We start from the raw sequence: 19,313 nt of genomic DNA, 5'->3' as shown, positions 1-19,313 counted from the left end.
ATTTTTGCCATGTTTTGGTAGGCTTGGGGTTCTTCCCCTTCCTCTCTAAGTTTGACATCTATTCTCTGATTGGTCACATTTCTTTCCTTTTTGGGGGTGGGGTGGGATTTTCTCTGTGTAGCCCTGGCTGTCTTGCAACTCACTCGGTAGCCCAGACTGGCCTTGAACTCAGAGATCCACCGGCCTCTGCCTCTGCCTCTGAGTGCATTAAAGGTGTGTGTCACCACTGCCTTGTGGCCCCATTTTTCTACTATATTTGCATGCTTGTACTCAGCTGATCAAAGCCTAGCTGGTTTCCATCAATATAGGCATCCTGGGCTGTATCAGTCAGGGTCCTCTAGAGGAACACAACTGATTAGACTAGACTAAAACTTTCTATATATAAAGGGGATTTATCAGAGTGGCTTAAAGTCTGTGATCCAATTAGTCCAACAATGGCTGTCTCCTGGCAGAAAGTTTAAGAATCCACTATTTATTTAGCCATGAGGCTGGACGTCTCAGATGGTCTTCAGCATGTACCAGAATCCTGAAGAATTAGGCTCCAATATCAGCAAGGGAATGGACTTGCCAACCAGAGTTAGGGCATGCAGGCAAAGAGCAAAAGCTCTTTTTTCTATGTCCTTTACATAGGCTGGTAGCAGGTGTGGCCCAGATTTAGGGTGGATCTTTCTACCTCACAAGATTCAGATTTAAGGAAGGTCTTTCCATCTCAAGAGATCTGAATTTAAGGTGGGTCTTCCTACCTCAAATGATACAATTAACTAAAAATCTTTCATGAATGTGCCCAAGAACTTGGGTTGTTTAGTTAATACCACAAGTAGTCAAGTTGAAAACCGAGAATAGCCACCATACGTCCACCCTTATCAACCTGACACACAATCGTTTCTTCTTACATCATGCTTAATTTCCAAATGAAAACATTAAGTAGGTCATAATTACACTTAACATGGTATAACTATCCCATGTACAACCACAAACACACGATATATTTTAGAATAGGTGGCAGTGTCCTTTGAGGGACATTTTTAGTGTCTCAAAACTTAAAGATGATAAACACTGATATCTCAATTGATGTAACATTGCGTGATAAAGAAATTGAGAAAAGATAGCACAAATATCTGTATGAACACACCCTTAAAAAATTCGACAGAAACCCCTGTCAATTATAATCCTTGTTTTTTGCAGCTGGTCACATGCCTTAGTGGGTCTTTATAACTACTTTTCCCTACTGCCCACTGTGTATTTCCTCCACCCTCAGAAAGCACCACAGCTCGTCCTGGTTCTTTTCCTGGAGGAGTGACCCACGCCTTCACACATGAAGGATCTGTGCCCTTTGTCATCCATCCTGCCTGAGTTAGGTTGTTGTAGTTTCTGATTGACCTTGGTCATAAGTCACGGTGGCAGCAAGAGACCCCCTAAAGGACTCCCTGAACCCCAGCCATAATCCTTCTTTGTCTCACTGTGAAGAAGTCATTCAATTTCTCATTGGTAATCTCAATCAGTTACCTTCCTATCATTGGCCTTCCTTTCTTAGCCTGTTAGTTTAAGGACAGCAGGAGTGGCCAGGGCAAAGTCTGAGCTTTCAGTTTCATGAAGTGTTTGTTGTATCTGCTCTTTTTCATTTATTGACTCCTGGACCCATGTATCCTGGCTATGGGGGAAACAGTATCATATTTTGATTACCGAATCAAAGCATCTACTATCACTATCTCTGCACAACCCTTCCCCAGCCCTGCAGGCTACTGCCACCTAATTGGCATTATAACTATATCTTCAGGAGGCCATTCCATTGTTCTATTAGACCAGCTGCTTAAGGAGAGTGGGGAAAAATGGTAAGACCAGTGGATTTCATGATTATAAGCCCACGCCTTTGGCTCTAGAGAAAGTTCCTGCATCAGAAGCAATGCTGTGTGGAATACTATGATGGTGGATAAGGCTCTCTGTCAGTGGATGAATGGTGGTTTTGGCAGAAACATTACATGTAGGAAAGGTGAATCCATAACCAGAATAAGTATATGCTCCAGTAAGGACAAAGCATTACTGTCTTTCCTACAGAGGAAATGGCCCAATGTAGTCAACCTGCCACTAGGTCACTGGCTAGTCACCCTGGGGAATGGTACCATATCTGAGGCTCAGCAGATCTGGCCCTCAGCAGCAACTGTAACCAAGCTGGCCCTGGTGAGTGGAAGTCCATGTTGTCTTTTCCTGCTCACATATACCCCCATCTCTTCCACCAGGGCCACTCTGTTCATGGGTCCATTGGGCAATGACAGGGATGGCTGGGGAAGAGACTGACTGTCCCCAGAATGGGTCATCCCATCTAGGTGAGTACTGAACTCCTCCTGTGCTGAAGCCACCTTTGGATGAGCATTTACACGAGACACAAGTATCTTCACATCCTTTGACCTATGAAAGAGATCTATACATATACATCTTCCCCAAATGTCTTTCTGATTTTCTCACTTTGAAGTCCTTGACCATGCAGACAGCCCATTGACTGCAGCCTACGAATCAGTTAAAAAATCACACATCTGGCTATTTTGCCTTCCAAGCAAAATGTACCACACAGTATACTGATGAAGTTCTGCCATTGTGAGATTTTTTCTTCATTGGTGTCTTTCAGGGTTTTCACAGAAAGGCGCTGTAATGCTGCAGCTGTCCACTTCTGGGTGGTGCCTGCATAATGTGCAGAACCATCAGTAAACCGGGCCCTAGTCTTCTCTTCCTCAGTTCATCTATCATAGGGCACACCCAAGATGCATGCTTGGGAGCAGACGGTGTTGTAACAGGAGTAGAAAGCATAGGTATTTGGGCAACTCCTTCATGTAGCTTGCTTGCTCCCTCAGGGCCTGCTTGGGCTCGATCCCATACATACTACTTTCATTTGATAATGGATTGTTGAAGCACACATCCTACTTTATGACTTGGTGGGTCAGATTACAATACCCAGCTCATGATCAGCAGTTCAAGCCATGTGGTAGCTTGGTGAGCCTTCGACAAATGTTCAGTTTCCACTAAGGCCTGATAGCAGGCCAAGAGCTGTCCCTCAAAGGGAGAATAGTTGTCTGCAGATGATGGCAGAGTCTTGCTCCAAAATACCATGGATCTCCTCTGTGATTCACCTATAGGAGCCTGCCAAAGACTTCAAACAGCATGACTACCTGCCCCTGAATGTGCCAGGAACCCGCAGATTTGCTGGATCATATGGTCCAAATGACAGAGCAGCGTGCACAGAAGTCTGGACCTGTTGAAGAGCCTTCTCCTGTTCCAGGCCCCACCCAAGTTGGCAACTTTTTTCATCACTTGGTACATGGGCTGAAGCATCACACCCAAGTGAGGAATGTACTATCCCAGAATCCAAACAGGCCCACTAAGCATTGTGCTTTTTTTTTTATTGGTGGTCGGAGGGGCCAGGCGCAGTAACTTATCCTTCACCTTAGAAGGAATATTTCTATGTTCCCCACACCACTGGACTCCTAGAAATTTCACTAAAATAGAAGGCCCTTGAATTTTGGTTGGGTTTATTTCCCATTCTCTTATGTACATGTGTTACCAATAAGTCCGAAGTTGTTGCTACTTCCTGCTCACTTGGTTCAATCAGCATAACATCATCAATGTGTGATATTTTGTGGAAGAGACAGATGTTCAAGATTCCTTTGAAGTAAGTTATGACCCTGGGCTGGAGAATTCCTATAACCATGGGCTAAAACTGTAAGGCTATACTCCTGGCCTTGCCAAATGAAAGCAATTTGCTTCTGAAGGTCCTCATGAACAGATACCAAGAAAAAGGCATTTTTGTAGGTCAATAGCTGCTCAGGCAAGGGCACTACACATGGTATAGGAGTTGCAATTGGAATCACCACTTGATTAAATCTGCAATAGTCAACTGTCATTCTACTGGCTAGAGAGGAGAACTGAAGAGTGAATTGGTGGGAACTACCACCCCTGTATCCTTCAAGTCCCTGATGCTGGCACTAATACCTGCTCCAGGGATGTGATACTGTTTTCGATTCACTATTTTCCCTGGCAGAGGCAACCCTAAAGGCTTTTATTTAGTCTTTCCAACCACAACAGCCCTCACACCACAGGTCAGGAACAAATTTGGGAGGTCTGCCAACTTCTAGGTATATCTATTCTTGTTTCACATTTCAGGACAGGGGAAATAACCACAGGATGAGTTTAGGGACCCACTGTACCCAGTGTGAGATGGACTTCAGCCAAAACTGCATTAATTACCTGACCTCCATAAGCCCTTGCTTTAACTTCAGGGCCAACATGTTCTTGGGGGCTTCTAGAATCAGCATCAATTTAGAGCCTGTATCCAACAAACCCTGGAAAGTCTGATTGTTTCCATCCCCCCTACCCTTGTAAAAGGCTGTAGGTACCTGTGGGGGAAGGAGTGGAGAAAATCTAACAGCAAAATTCTTAGGTATTTCTTCAAGGTTCTTCCTCAGGGAAATCTGGTTCTCCTACATTCTAGGGGTCTGGGTGTACAAACTGGTTCAAGTCTGGAAATTGGTCCACGGGCCGAGATTCCCTTTTGCCATGATCCAATGTAGCCTTTCTTTCATCTGTTTGAGAATTTTTTCTGCTTATGCAGATCAAACAGAAATACAGTAGACTTCTAATTCATTTCATGCCTGGAAATACTACGACTGATTAGGCAGTACCAATGATCCAGACAAGTCATACCAGCATAAAACTCACTTGGCTTGTGCTGCACATTACGGCAACGTTGCTTGCTTATACTGCCCATTGTGATAACTGCAACTACCTTGCATTTGGTTATTCAGTGCTATCACCTGGCCTGCCTCTCTAGGGTCCAGTTAAGCTTATTGCATTTGGTTCTTCTAAATTAAATGCAGCATCTCCAACCCTCAAGTCTGGCACCAGGAAACAGAGTGCTGACAAATCTCTTCGAGTGGGCTGGTGCTCCCCACACCGTCTTACAGGATTCCTGAAGGGCTCATCTTCTAGGACTTCCCACTGTGAGAATGAGGTTTTACATGGTGTACCTTTCCAGCACTGAAATTTCCCTGAGTCTTGAAGCACTTCATCACCACTAAGCCAAGCAATATCAGACATCTTCAGTTCCTGTAAGTAGGCCATCTTTTGACAAATGCTTTAGCCAGCCAATTAACACACTTTTAACATTGCATTTAACTGTTCAAGATTCTATATTAACCTACACTCTCCTCTCAGCTGACCCATATCAATAAACTCAACCTGATATAGTTTAATGTTTCTTCCACCATTATCCATTTTTGTAAATGCCCTTGTCTTATACCTTTTCAGAAAGAGAATACTATAGAAAAATTTCCACCCTAATTTATGAAGCCAGTCTAACAGCGATAGCAAAACATTAACAGCAACATATAGGAAAAAAAAAAAAACTTCAGGGCAGCTTAAACCATGAGCAAATGCCAAGCGAAACAATAGTGTAAATGATTGCATGTCACAAGCAAGTTGAGTTGCTTGTTGCATTAACAAAATAAGAAAGAAAATCTTGTTGTTACTAAATATAGAAAGTAATGCGTTAAAAATATATTTGATTAAGACATATTTTGGCAAACTAAGAATAGAAGATAGCATCCTTTTGCATTTAATTATTTAGGCTGTTTCATGGCCCATGTGTGGAGCTCTGAGAACAGCTTGCAGAAGTCGTTTCTCTCCTTCTATTATGTGAGTCCCAGGGATTGAATTTAGGTCATCAGACTTGGCAGCAAGTGCCTTTATTGGCTGAGCATCTTCTTCAGTCTAATACAGAATAGTTACAAAATGCCAACCACAGACAAGAGAAATAGAGTTTTCTTTTCAGATCAGAAATAAGAGAAACATGATATTCATTAGCACTAGGGCCCTTTCACTCAAGGTCCCTGTTAATGTAGTAAGAAAATAAATAAAAGAGCAAATAAAAGCCTGATATGGTAATGCACATAGAAACTATCTGAAATTCTACACATAGGTATTTGTGCTGATTTAGTAAGGTTGTTTCCAGTAACCTTGTCTGTTAACTCAATTCTAATATCAATCTGTGAATTTTTTCTACATGTTCTTTGTGTGTATGTCTGTATAAACATATGGCACATGTGTGGAAAAAAACCTTGAAAGACAGAAGGAGGTATCAGATCCCCTAGAACTTGAGTTACAGGTGATTATGAGTAACCTGATGTGAGTGTTAGGAATTGAACCTGGGTCTTCTTGAAGACCAGTGAGCACTTTTAACCACTAAGCCATTTCCTCAGCTTCTATGTGTAGATTTTAAAATTTCATTTCTATGATGATATAAAATAAAGTGGAAAATTATAATAGAAGGAAAAATATTTAAAATTGAGGAACAGATGTATTCAAATTGTGAAAGAAATATTCTCGAGAAACATTTAATGCACAAATAAGTGGAAGTCTGTATCATGTTGGTACATTGGAAGAACTGAAATTTTTTTAAAATGTTATTTTCCTGAAAGTAAGTTTTAAAAAATAATACAATTCAAATAATTTTCAAATTTTAGTTGTCTTATTTATGCATAGATTTGTGGTGTGTGTGTGTGTGTGTGTGTGTGTGTGTGGAGAGAAGGGGAAAAAAGACACAAATTTTTGAAAAATATTGAAAATATGTAAAAAATTCTAGTAAATTAGATATAAATAATGTACCCTTGAAAGGAAGTAAACAGTAAAAATAATTTACTGTGTTAGATATTATTCATTGTATCTTTTATCTTGGAGAGTAAAGACTGTAGCACTGGGGTGAAAACAGAGAAAAAGGTCAGAGCAACCAGAATTCATAACAAGATAGGCTGAGAGCTAGATCGTGTTCACCTGAAGCAAAACACAGACAGGACCAAGAACAAAGCCAAAGACTTTGTATTCATAGCTGTTAAAATTCAGGACTTCTATTTATCAAAATGTCTTTAATTAACAAAAATAAATCAAGCTATAGGATAAAATATTATATAATGTAGGTACTATATCTAGTACACCTACAAATAATATGCAAACCACTCCAATGAAAAATAGGCAAGAGACACAAAGAGACATTCACACACACACACACACACACACACACACACACACACACACACATGCATGCAGTAGTACTTAAATTGACAAAAAAACCCTTTTTTTGAAAATGTGTGTTTTGTTTCTGTGCTCAAGGAAATGCAAATTAAAACTACATCTTAATATTAAAGAAGTGTGAAAGGAATTGCAGTATAAGATTGTGGATTTTAAAGCATCATAATGATGCTAAAACACATCTTTATTAATCAAACTAGGAATGATTAAAATAAGTGCTTTTTGCCAATGAGAAATGCTTGTTTATTACAGTATTATAGAGATAAATTCTTTGGGATTTGATGCTCTCTTGCACGTTCTGCATCCTGATGGTGCGGAAGCATTTTCTCTGCAAAGTTGTCATGGTGTTTGAAGAAGCAGGAGAGGATTGGCAAACGGTTTGACGAGCATGGTGGTTGAGGCAACACTTGACAGCTAAGTTAATTTGACATTTTAAATGTTGGTTGTGCTAAATCAGACATTGTTACGGATTGAGCCCTTGTGTTAACCAGTTCTTGCTTGCAAGTGCTGCAGTTTTCAATGCATCCCATCCATTTGCTGAGAATGCCAGTCAGATTTTGCAGGTATTCAGAAAACTGTCATGGAATTCAAGGCCAGCCTGGTCTACAGAGTGAGTTCCAGGAAAGCAAAGGCTACACAGAGAAACTCTGTCTTGAAAAATCAGAAAGAAAAAGAAAAGAAAACTGTAGTGGACAGGAACTGCAGCTGGCAGCAGACCACCACTACCAATGACATTTTGGCTTAAGTTTTGCTTTGGAAAGGGCATCGGAGGGTTTTTTTTTTTTTTTTTTTTTTTGAGTCTAGGAGAGGCAGCTGTTGGAGATCATGTTCAGTTTCTAACCCCTCCTCCAAGGAAGAAGAGAGAAGGCAGGAAAGAGTACAAACTGAAAGTGTTTTATTGTCAATTCGGGGTTAGCAACCTTTAATCGAGATAAAATTTGAAATAGATTGCCAAGCAGGATTAAAAATAAAATGGGGTTGAACTCTTAGTGGCAGCAGGAGGATGCAGAGAGCTGTCATAGCTCCGAGAAGCACTTAGCAACAAAAGCTATCAGAGGGCTTTGGAGAGATGACCAAGAATGGCAGGTCTCTAGTGTCCAGCAGCTCAGGTAGTCTTAAGCCAATGGTCTCAGATGTGGTTCTGAGAAGGTAGAAGCAGCTGTAGGTTTGGATTCCCTTCAGTCCCACCACGTTGGAAGCCTTAGAGGCTGAGGTAGGAAGGAATCTTACTGCTGGTGAGTCCTGGAGGCTTATGCAGCCTGTTCAGGGATAGGGAACCTCAGTCTTGTCTGTCCTTAGTGCTTTTGAAGGCAGTCAGTCTTCCCCCTGTAATGAGCGAGCCAGCTGGCAGGTGGGCTCTGACTCTTCACACTTCTTGGAGGAGAGCAGAGGGAGCTCCTGCGCTGAACTGTAGGGTTTGAAGCCTTCCTTTTCTGTTGCCTCCTTTGGTCCTGCAGCAGTCCTGACTCCATAGGGTGGAGACTCTGAATCAACAGAGGATGAGGGGACAACTGAACGATGAATACGTCTATGCAAATAAGGTGAAGAACAAGACCAATCAGGGAAGAGCTGTCAAATCTGGGGGAAGGTGATATTTTCTCTGTGTTTTTACAAAGCTTGCCTGGAGATCAGAATTAGGAGCTAGCTAGTAGTTAACCGTAGAGGCTGGGCAGTGGCGGCACACACCTTTAATTCCAGCACTTGGGATCTCATGCCTTTGATCCCATTACTTGGGAGGCACATGCCTTTGATCCCAGCACTAGGAAGGAGGGAACAGGAAGTGACATGGCTGGACGGAGAGAGGAATATAAAGCAGGTGGAGACAGGAGCTCACTGCCCTTTCAGTCTGAGGATTTTGTAGAGGTAAGAGCTAGTGACTAGCTGCTATGCTTCTCTGATCTTTCAGCTTTCACACTCTTATATCTCACTCTGGATGCTTATTATTAAGACCAATTACAGTTTGCACTACACCTGTGCCTGACAAAAGTTGTTAGACGTTCACAATTAGGTCTGCAGGTCTGCCTCTGCTAAGTAGGACAACATCAGAAAGTGTCAGTTCCTGGTTGCTATGGAGACCTTTGCAGGCTACCTTCTGCTTCCCATTGCTTCCGCAGGGATTTCTTTCAGTTGTGTTATTTGTTCATGTTAATTCCCACATCATGAGCCCCCCAGAGACCACCAGGAGTCCAAGCTTGTATACAAAAGCAAAGAGCCTTTATTACAAGCTCGAGCTTGGACTTTCCATCCAGTCCAACACAGCAGTTCAGAGAACCTGAGAGCATTGAGTCCAGCTATGGGTTTTTAAGGAGTAAAGAGAGGGAGAGGAGTAGGGGAATTCTGAATGCAGATGGTGCTTGAACTCCTGATTGGGCAGGAGTGGGGCAACAGAAGGGATTGGTACTGCTGTTGCTGTAAGGAAATTGACAACCTATAACCTATAATCAAGTTAGGTAAGCTATTTTTAATGTTCTGGAGCATCTAGTACTTGTCTCAATTCTGACTGGTCCCCTGCAGGGTCCAATCTGTGGTTTTTCCTAGTTATCGTAGGGTGAGGCCTAGTTCAGGTATTAGTCTGCAGCCTGTCATGGCTGCACTGATGTTAAGTTAGGCCTATTCAGTTTCTTCAGTTTGCAGCTGTTGCTTCTGCACCAGCAGCTCTTAGTGAAACAAACACCTTCTAGTTCACAAACAAGGAGAGCGAGGCTCTAGAAAGGTAAAACCTTTACTAATTCCAGGGTCGTCTAAAGCAGAAAACCCAGCTAAGGCAGGTTTTTCTTATTCTCAACCCTTTGTCTTTTCCCCACCCAATTTATAAAATTATAGTCTTTAAAGATACACCCTATTTTGGTTTGTAACTTTATCTTTCTATAAATTTTTAAACATCACTGGAACGGCATTCCTCGACTCTTTGCCTCTTAAGAAAGATATGCGATTTACAGAATCCTTCCTTCCTCTTTCCTCCGTCTGCCTGGACCTCCGCTGCCTCGTGTCCATGTATTCTGCTTCTCATCACAGTTGTCATTGCACATTTGCCCCCATTAGTAGATTCTAATGTTCTGTACCCTCGTATCTTCAGCCTCGCGCGTGGCTGTGGGCCGGATGAATAACTACACTTCTCACCCTTACCAACCTGATGTGGAGTTCGCAAGTTCTCACACCAACCTATGGAAAGAAAGTGTCCAATCTTTCGCTGCTACTTGCCAGTAAATTAAAGCCAATTGGTAAGAGTGTTAGCTACCTCCACCAGGGAGGCAGGCCCTTGTTAAGAGTCAATCCGGGCATGGTGGGGATGGAAGACATCAGGAACCTGGCTAGGACTCCACCCTAGAAGGCAGACTCACCTTAAGGTAATGTACTTCACCTTTTCAGAATCTCTGCTCTCCTACCACAATCCCTCAGAGCCCGTGTGGGGTTGGACGGGGTCTGCCTACTCTTCTGAGGCCTGACTCAGAAAGGAATAGCTACTGCTCTTTCCCCTCTTCTCTGTTTTCTTTTGGGTGCTGGCCAGAGGCTAGCCATGCTTTTAAGTTCCCTAGCTAATACATTGAGGTCCTTACTCTTTCTCTAAAAGTCTGTATTCCTCACTGCATAGTGGCTGCCTGCCTCAGGGGATGACCTCCTTACTGCTTTATCTCTGTCAGAGCTGTTGCTCCTTGTCTGCTCTCTTCTCTTTCCTCCCTGGCAGCTGTGAGATTTACAGCTGGCCTGCCTTGAGGTTTTTCCCTTTCAACTCTAATAAATTGCCCTCAAGCTTCAGTTTATGTCTGTTCTTAAAATATTTTATTAATGGGACCAAGAACCCTAAAGAGGAGACCCCAGTGTCTACGGTATTATACAATGGCTCTCCTGGGATACCCCAAAATTTCCAGTAACATTTCCTTCCTGCCATTTAATTCTTTAATGGGCAGAGAAAACAAATCTGTCCCGTGCCCCTACAGTTGGGCTTCGGTTTTTCCATCTGAGGTTATTCCCATTGCTCTCTTAATGCGCACACTGCTCAAACATCACAAGAAGACATTGCTCTTGGAGGAAGCAATTGCTTTCTTTCCTTCTGCCTGCTTGTACTGTCAGGAGTGACCATTTCTAACAAGTTTAATCAGTTTTTTTGTGACTCCTGAAAGGGGCAGTACCATGTTCTCTAAAATGGAATGGTGTTAAGTGGTCACAACAAAATGTTTGGCTTTTGTGAGGTGTGAACAAGGAATCATCATAATAATATTTTTTTTTTTCGAGATAGGGTTTCTCTGTAGCTTTGGAGCCTGTCTTGGAACTAGCTCTTGTAGACCAGGCTGGTCTCGAACTCACAGAGATCCGCCTGCCTCTGCCTCCCGAGTGCTGGGATTAAAGGCGTGCGCCACCACTGCCCGGCAATAATATTTTTAAAGGAGCAAATTGGCTACGATTGGTCTCCCTAAGGTCATGAAGATCATAGCATCAGGGTGTCTTTACAGGGCACCTGTAGAAGGCTGAGCTCTTTCTGGTTGTTTGCTGTGAGTCTGCTTTTCGATAAATCCCAACTGTTTGAGGATCTGCTTGCTTCCTTGAAACATCAAGTGTGATCTTTGGGGCACTTACCATGGATGGCTATGGGTTTAGTCTGGTCTGCAGGACCTAAATGCAGGGCCAATCTAAAATATTGCCTTCTGTAAACCTTAGCAATCCCTAGTTGAAAGTGTCACTCTTGGAATTGTGCTTCCCATTTTAGAGTCTTAATTATGTACTTAGAATCAGGAAAGAATTTTATTCTGGTTATACTTAACCATAGTGTAAAATAAAACTCTTTTAATAAGGAAGTTTAAAAATTACATCTTATAATATGTTAACAGAAAACATTTCTCTGAAAAGGCTTTCTCTGACCTAGAGAGCCTAAAGTTTAGCAAAAGAATGATCTACGAATTATAATGTTAAACAATATGATGGAGTGGGTTTTTTTTATTTTGCAAGTCTTGCTTATCTAAATGCAACAGTCATAATTTTGAAAGGTTATACAACAAGCATTAGTTTAAGAAACTAGTGTTATTATATTACTACCTGAGCAATACTTGTTTTTTGCTGACACATTTTACAGAAAAAACCATCAAATTCAGTTCATGTAATTGTTACGGTTACTCAAAGCTTTGGCAAAATGTCTAGCCACCCCAAACGCTGGCACCCCTGGGTCACAGGGCCGTACATAGGCCATTAAGCACTCAGACAATTTACATAGCCACCTCGGGCCCTCAAATCCTACACGAGTACATGCAGCATGGTCACGTGATCTGTGCACGCCACAGCTACAGCTACATAAGCCCCTGTGCACATGCGCTAGTCAGCCTTTAAAAGCTGGAAATGCCTGCTACACACTGTCTCTTTCTATCCCTCTTCTGAAGAGGTAGCTACTACCTCCTTCTCCCTCATCTCCCTCTCTCTTCCTTACCCTCTCTCCTTCTCCCTTTCTCCTCTCCCCTCCCCCTCCTCATCTCCCTCTCCCTGTACCAACTTCCTAAGGCCTGCACACATGTTTTTCGTTCTTAATAAACTCTTAAAGTGAGTTTTGTTGTGTGTTTCATGATCCGTTCTTGCTTGTGCTCAGTAATTTTATTAGTGCTGAGATTCCATAGGCTCTCCCACTCCTCCTCTCCCAGGGCTGGGACCCTGGACTGGGTTTCTCTACAACAACCTGTATTCCAAGCCTGGCCGCCACTGACTCCACACACCGGTGGCTTTGATCAGTGAATTTTTCCTGTCTGGTCAGCTTAACGGTTTTTCTGAACTTGAGGACTTGATTGTTGAGCTCCTGGCATTCCCTCTACTGTTCCTAGAAGGGGAAGGAGGATGCCCCCAACCATGGCCTTCGCCAGCATTCACCTCTGGTTGTTCCCCATGGCTAAAGACTGAGATTTGGCACAGCCACAGCTGTTTGGATTTTTTTGTCCTTTTTCTGACCATTCGGAAGTGGTCTTATCATCACCGTTCAGACTTTTTGTCCTTTTTCGGGCCATGCAGAAGTGGTCCTATTACCACTGTTTGGTCCTTTCCAGCCCCCAATTCCTGTACCAATGGTTCTCCAATTGCCTTGGCCTAACTCTCAACTCTCGCACTATTCCGGAGACATCCTTTGGGTCTTTGCCTTTCTCCCATTTTTAGCCATGGGAAACAAACCCTCAAAACTGTCAGTTCTACCTCCCCCCTTGGATGTCTTTTAGAGAACCTAAAACCTCAAACCTTAATGCCTTACAGATTCCCATGTTTGTCCGCCTTTGTTCTAAAAATGGCCTAAGTGTCCTTTTGATAATAGCCTAAAGTGGCCACCTAAAGACACCTTGTATCCTGATACTCTGCAGGAGCTTTCTAACTATTGTCAGTGCACAGACAGATGGAAGGAGTTTCCTTATATCCAAGCCTTTTCCTATCTAAATTCTAAGCCCTCTGTCCTTAAAAGCTGTTCACCTACTCACATATTCCTGACTATACCATCTAAGCTGGAGGAACACCCCGTTTCCACTCTGGACCCTGCTAATGAACCTCTACCTTTCTGACCTCAGCAGACAGTTATTTCTACCTCTTCAGTTCTCCCCCCTCCCCAGCTACTCTGTCAGCCCCTCTGGATCCCTCTTCTCTGGTGCCAGGCCATGGCAGTCACCCGACTCTAGCATTCACGTTTACCCCTCCTCTCATGTACTTGCATGCTGCTAAGGAACCCAACCCCAACCAAACCAAGCTGACTCAGTTCTCCTGTTGTGAGAGGTAGCCAGTGTGGATGGGCTGGGTAAGGTACATGTTCCTTTCTCATTCTCCAAACTCTCTCACATAGAACAGAAACTGGGTTCTTATACGTCTAATTCTACCTCTTTCATAATGCAATTCCAATACATTATCCAATCTTATAGTCTCACCTTTCATGATATTTGTATGATCCTATCTAATAACCTACTTCCTGAGGAGCGCAGGCATGTTTGGGAGCAGGCCAGAGTACATGCAGATGGGGTTCATCAGACTAATGCACACACTACCCCCAAGGCAGAGGCGGTCCCCGAGCAGAATCCACACTGGGATTATAACATCCCAGGTGCTATTTTAGCCGTTTATGACTTGCCTTCTGGTGGTCTCTGTAAGGCTGCCCTCAGGCCAGTAAACTATGATAAACTCTTAAAGGTTATTCAGGATACAAAGGAAAATCCATCTGCATTTTTTAGAACACCTTATTAAGCTCTATTACAATATACAAACATAGATCCAGAGAGCCCAGTGGGCAGGCAGTTCCTCATGACCCATTTTTCCCCCAGAGCTTCCCCAACATTAAGACTAAATTTAAGCATTTGGAGAAAGGTCCCTTGACCTCACAGGCAGAAGTCTTAGAGTTGGCTTTTAAGGTGTACCGTGGAAGGGGTGATAAAACTGTAATCACAAATGACAAATGCTAGCCATAGCCTGCTGAAGCGACTGACCATCCTGTTCATGCTGTCTGTGCTGCTCCCTTGCCCGCCAGGGCTTGAACAGGCCTACATTTCAAATGTCGTAAAACTGGGAAAAGAAATGGGCTGAGAAAGAAATCAGAGAAACATCACCTTTCACAATAGTCTCTTAATAAACTCTTAAAGTGGTTTCGTTGTGTGTTTTGTGATCTGTTCTCACTCACACCCAGTAGTTTCAGTAATTATACTATATTCAAACATCTGACTTTTTATTTTTAGATTAAGTTTATGTTCTTGCAATAATATTAATCTTACTGTTAGGATAAAACTGTGAAAATGTACCTTTGGCAGGTTAGGGGCCAAGGTGCACTGCTAAAAGAGGCAACAGACCTAAAACAAGAGGTTTTTTGGGGTAAGAAAGAGAAAGGAAGATTGTCTCAGAGTTGGGACATGAGAGACAGAGATGAGCAATAGAGACAGAGATAGACAGACCCAGAGACAGAGAGAATAAATGTAATGATTTCAGCCACAATAAGGCTGATACTTCTGGGTTCTAGGGACCATGCATGTGCAGACAAGCCCTCAGGCAGAAGTGCCTAATGCCCCTCCGGGGATATTAATAGGCCCCGTGTGACCCACATGCAATATGGATTACATCATCCATGTATGGCTCAGCTAAGCTCTTGCACACATGCGTGAACACTGTTATCTGCATATGATGTAACCATGTCAACCCCCTATGCACATGCATTAGGCAGCTTTTAAAAGCTGGACGTGCCATTTTCCTCTCACTCTTTGTATACTGACTTCCCCGGGCCTGTACATGCCATAGCTAATAAACTCCTAAGTGGGTTTGTTGTGTGTTCTGTGTTTCCTTCTCACTCGTGACAGGTAATTTCAATAAACAGGACAGAGAGAGAATGAGAGACAGCTGTGATGTCCAGGGGAACCTTTTACTTATTTATTTATAAATTTATTTATTTATATGTATTTGTTGGTTTATTTATTTATATTTATTTGTTGGTTTATTTATATTTATTTATTGGTTTTTCAAGACAGGGTTTCTTTGTGTAGACATGACTGTCCTGGAACTCACTCTGTACACGAGGTTGGCCTCTAACTCACAGAGATCTGCTTTCCTCTACCTCCTGAGAGCTGGGATTAAAGGTGTGCGCCACCACTGTCTGGCCAGAGGAGCCTTTTAAAGGGTGGACATGTCACTGCTGGTAGCAACAGTGGGAATGTGCCACACCTGTAGGCAATGGCTGATGATGTAAGCTGCTGCTGCTGAGTCTTTAAAGGACAGGTTAGCAAAATGCCTATTTACAACACTTAGCATATCCTATTTCTAACAGTCATACTAAACAGTAATTTTATTAAGTTAGATATAGGTAAGAGCATCCTTTATGACCAAAGATACAAAGAAATAAAAACAATGAAACTGAGGACAGCAATATAGGACCTAGCTAAGACAAGCTCAATAGAGGCCCAGTCTCAGTCATTTACCCTAAGGCAATACCTGGTTCCAAGAAAGACTGCAAACTGAGACCACCCAGGGACAGACCATCCAAAGGAAGTTCCTAACATTCTAACCATTGTAGATAGGATCAACTGCCCGCACACTCCCATTGCTTTTCACCAGGACACCCCTAGACAAATGTCAGCCCATCAGGGGTCCTACACCTTAGAAATCCCTCACCCCAAACTCTGCTATTATACAAATCCCACCCCAACTGAGGTCGGGGCTCTCCAATGAGCCAATACATTAGACACATGGAGAGTCCAAGTTCAAACTTGAATAAGAGTAAAGGCTCTGTGCTTTTACATTCAGGACTTGGTCTCTTTTAGTTGCTTTTTAGGTGACTCTGTGATCTGGCATTGAAAGCAAATGCTTGTGACTTCCCCACAATGCTGGTGTTGGTGTCTTTTGAAAGGCAACATCCCTATGAGCTCTAAGTACTACATTGCAGATTTTTCAAAAATAAAAAAATAAAACACTCTGAGGTCCAGAGAGTAATATTTGTTCATTGTCATAGCTGATGAATGCAGACACATCAATGTGTGAAGAACTCAGTTCCTCCCCACCAGGGCCCAGAACCTTCTATGTAAGAGGAAAGCACATCATATGCTTTGTGAGGAACTTTCGTTGGGAATTTCACTAGAATACCATTACTCTCATTTAAAATTTAGAACACTTGATTACAGAATCCATCCAGGGAAAAGCAGTGGTATTACTAATAAACACAGAGTCTTTAGGTAAAATAAAAGCTAGTGACCTATAAAACCAATGATAAAATCTAGATTTCAGATAGAGTAAGTAAAATTATTTTATGTACTTCATATGAAAAATACTCATGAGATGTTTTTTTTTTTTTGAAATGGCTTGAGAATATTGAGGATAAAAACAGTTTGTGCTGATTTATTTACCTAGGCTTTTCATTTCTGCACGCAATAATACCCTTGGCAGGTTTGGAGGAGGGGCACGTAATATGAAATTTGGTATACTTAAATAGACATCTTCAGCAGATAGGACAGAAGTCTCAGTGGCTTTGATTCTCACTGGTATCAGAAATGACAACAGAGAAAAGAAACTTGGTGAGCTCTGTGCTGGAACCAGAGGTTTATTTTCACATCTCTTATTCCCTGTTCTGATTAGTTCCTGCTCTTCTTCTTCAGCTACTATCATCCTTCCTTCATGAATTTGAGTGCTATATATTCGAAACCCCTTCCACTCTGAGAGGAAGGCTATGCTACACAATTTAACCCACATCCAACCAGCTGCAGAGTTCTTGTTCCCCAATTTGCAAGTCCCACATGGCTTATTCCAGCAGCAAAACTGCAGAATGTCAGGGGTGCTTTCCAGTCTCTAGCAGAGCTCTGTACAGGCAATAGCATGTGTATACATACAAAGCCAGCACCTGCGGATCTGTCAGGATTCTCTGGATTCCTGTCCTCGAAGGTCCCCAGACCTCTGAAGTCTTGTCTAGACAGCCTGGGGGCCTGCAAACTCTTCCACAGCTTCAAACAACTAAATGAAACATGCCTGCACTTCCTGTCTCAGACTGCTTGCCACCTGCAGGTAAACTAGAAGCCCTGTTCGTCTGTGTCCGTCTGTGAGTAACAGGCTCTTGTTCAGAAGATACATCAATTCATCTTCTAGTCTTGCACTGCCGCAACAGGCCAGGGTGGCAGCTGCTCCACCCCAGGCCTGGCTGTCTGCTCGCCATATTCCGTGGCCACGTGCCCTGAACTTTTTCTCCCCTGGAGCTGATGTGGCCACTCTAGGCTTCCAAAAACTTACATAATGTTAACTCTTAGAACATTTACAAGTTGTTAGGGAGCATGTATCCACCCACAAGAAAAAGCCTCCTCTTGGCCATTTTTTTCCCCTATACCTCGTGGTTTATTTCAGTTGGATGAAAAAAAAAGGTCTCCATTCTTTCATAACCGAAATTTGTGCTGGTGAAGGAAAATGGTAAAAATAGTTGGGGGAGAACTCTTTTCCTAAGAAATTCAGGTTTTATTTTTTATCAACCATACAAAGCTATGAAACCTTTTTTTTCATTGTTGTTTTCTTAATAGTAAAATAATCACCACTGTGCTTAGAAGTGTTGAAACTGTGTGATGGTGCTTTCTGAGAACCTATTCCTCATGCTGGGTCACCTTGCCCAGCCTTAATACAAGGGGAGGTACTTAGTACTTAGGTAGTTTGATATACCATGCTTTGTTGATACCCATGGAGGCCTATCCCCTTCTGAACCAGAACAGAGAGGGAGTAGATGGGGGGGGGCAGAGGGGAGGTGGTAGGAGGAATTGGGAGAAGAAGAGGGACAGAAAACTTTGGTTAGGATGCAAAATAAATGAATAAATTTAATTAATAAAAAACTGGGAAAAAACTCTTATGGATGGATTAAAAGAAGGAAATCACAAAAGCTTCTTACTGCTCTTGGATCCATTAGGTAAGCAGGTCATGAAATCTCAGTAATGAACAGGAAGGAGGCACTGGCCTGTAGAAATGGCAGGTCCCACTGCAGAGGAACATCCACAGAGTTATTAGTCAGGTAGTGGAAGTACAGAAGCAAGCTATAAATTGTGAGTCCCTTTACTGATGGTGTATAAAAGTGCCTTAAATCTCTACCCGAGGCAGTGGCATATCAGAAGATTTGAGCTACATGGTATTTGAAAAATATTTTCCCTCCCTTTGAGAAATGAAATCACAGATTAGTCAAAGAGGTGAGGGGACCAATGAAAGACACATTCTCAAAATGTGGGGGGGGGAGGGATTTTCAGGAGGTTTAATTAGTTACCTGTTGTCTTTTGAGTTTCTCAGATGTGCAAATTAATGTATCTAATTAAAGCTATTAAATTTTCCATTATATTTCTTATACGATTTTTCTGCTCTCTACGCTCTCTTGACTTCCCTTGGACTCCCACAATGTATCCACAATGTGTACGCATCAGCACACACAGTTCCCATAGGTCCCTCTGATCTTCCATTTGTGCAGTTCCTACTGGTCTACATCTGATTCCTCAGTTATTTTTTCTGTCATCGTGAATTTGTTATTGAGCCATTCTGGTGGTTTTCGTTTGTTTTTGAAAGACCCCCATTCAATAATAGCAGCTAGTAGCAGTAACGCCATTTTGCAAGGCATGAAATTTTGCCAGCACAAAGAACAGGAAAGTTCAGTTAAAGTTCAGTTCAGAGAAACAAGGGCAATGAGGGGCCAAGCAGGATATCTATGGTTGGACACCTGGGCCCTAGCCCAGGGACAGAGACAGTTGGTACCCGAGATATGGCTAAGTCAGCACCAACATCTGGTTACTTGGAACGCCCCGTAGCTGTTTCCA

The 19,313-nt window shown here is 42.5% G+C and overlaps 1 pseudogene; it reads right to left on the bottom strand.

Annotated features, from left to right (window-relative positions):
- Nucleotides 1-1,538: 1,538 nt before the first annotated feature.
- Nucleotides 1,539-5,109, bottom strand: LOC121677290 (annotated as a pseudogene).
- Nucleotides 5,110-19,313: the final 14,204 nt, after the last annotated feature.

The sequence above is a fragment of the Arvicola amphibius genome, chromosome 8, assembly GCF_903992535.2.
Source record: "Arvicola amphibius chromosome 8, mArvAmp1.2, whole genome shotgun sequence".
NCBI lineage: Eukaryota > Metazoa > Chordata > Mammalia > Rodentia > Cricetidae > Arvicola > Arvicola amphibius.
Note: the sequence above shows the minus strand (reverse complement) of the source record. Positions and strands in the feature narration are given on the sequence as shown.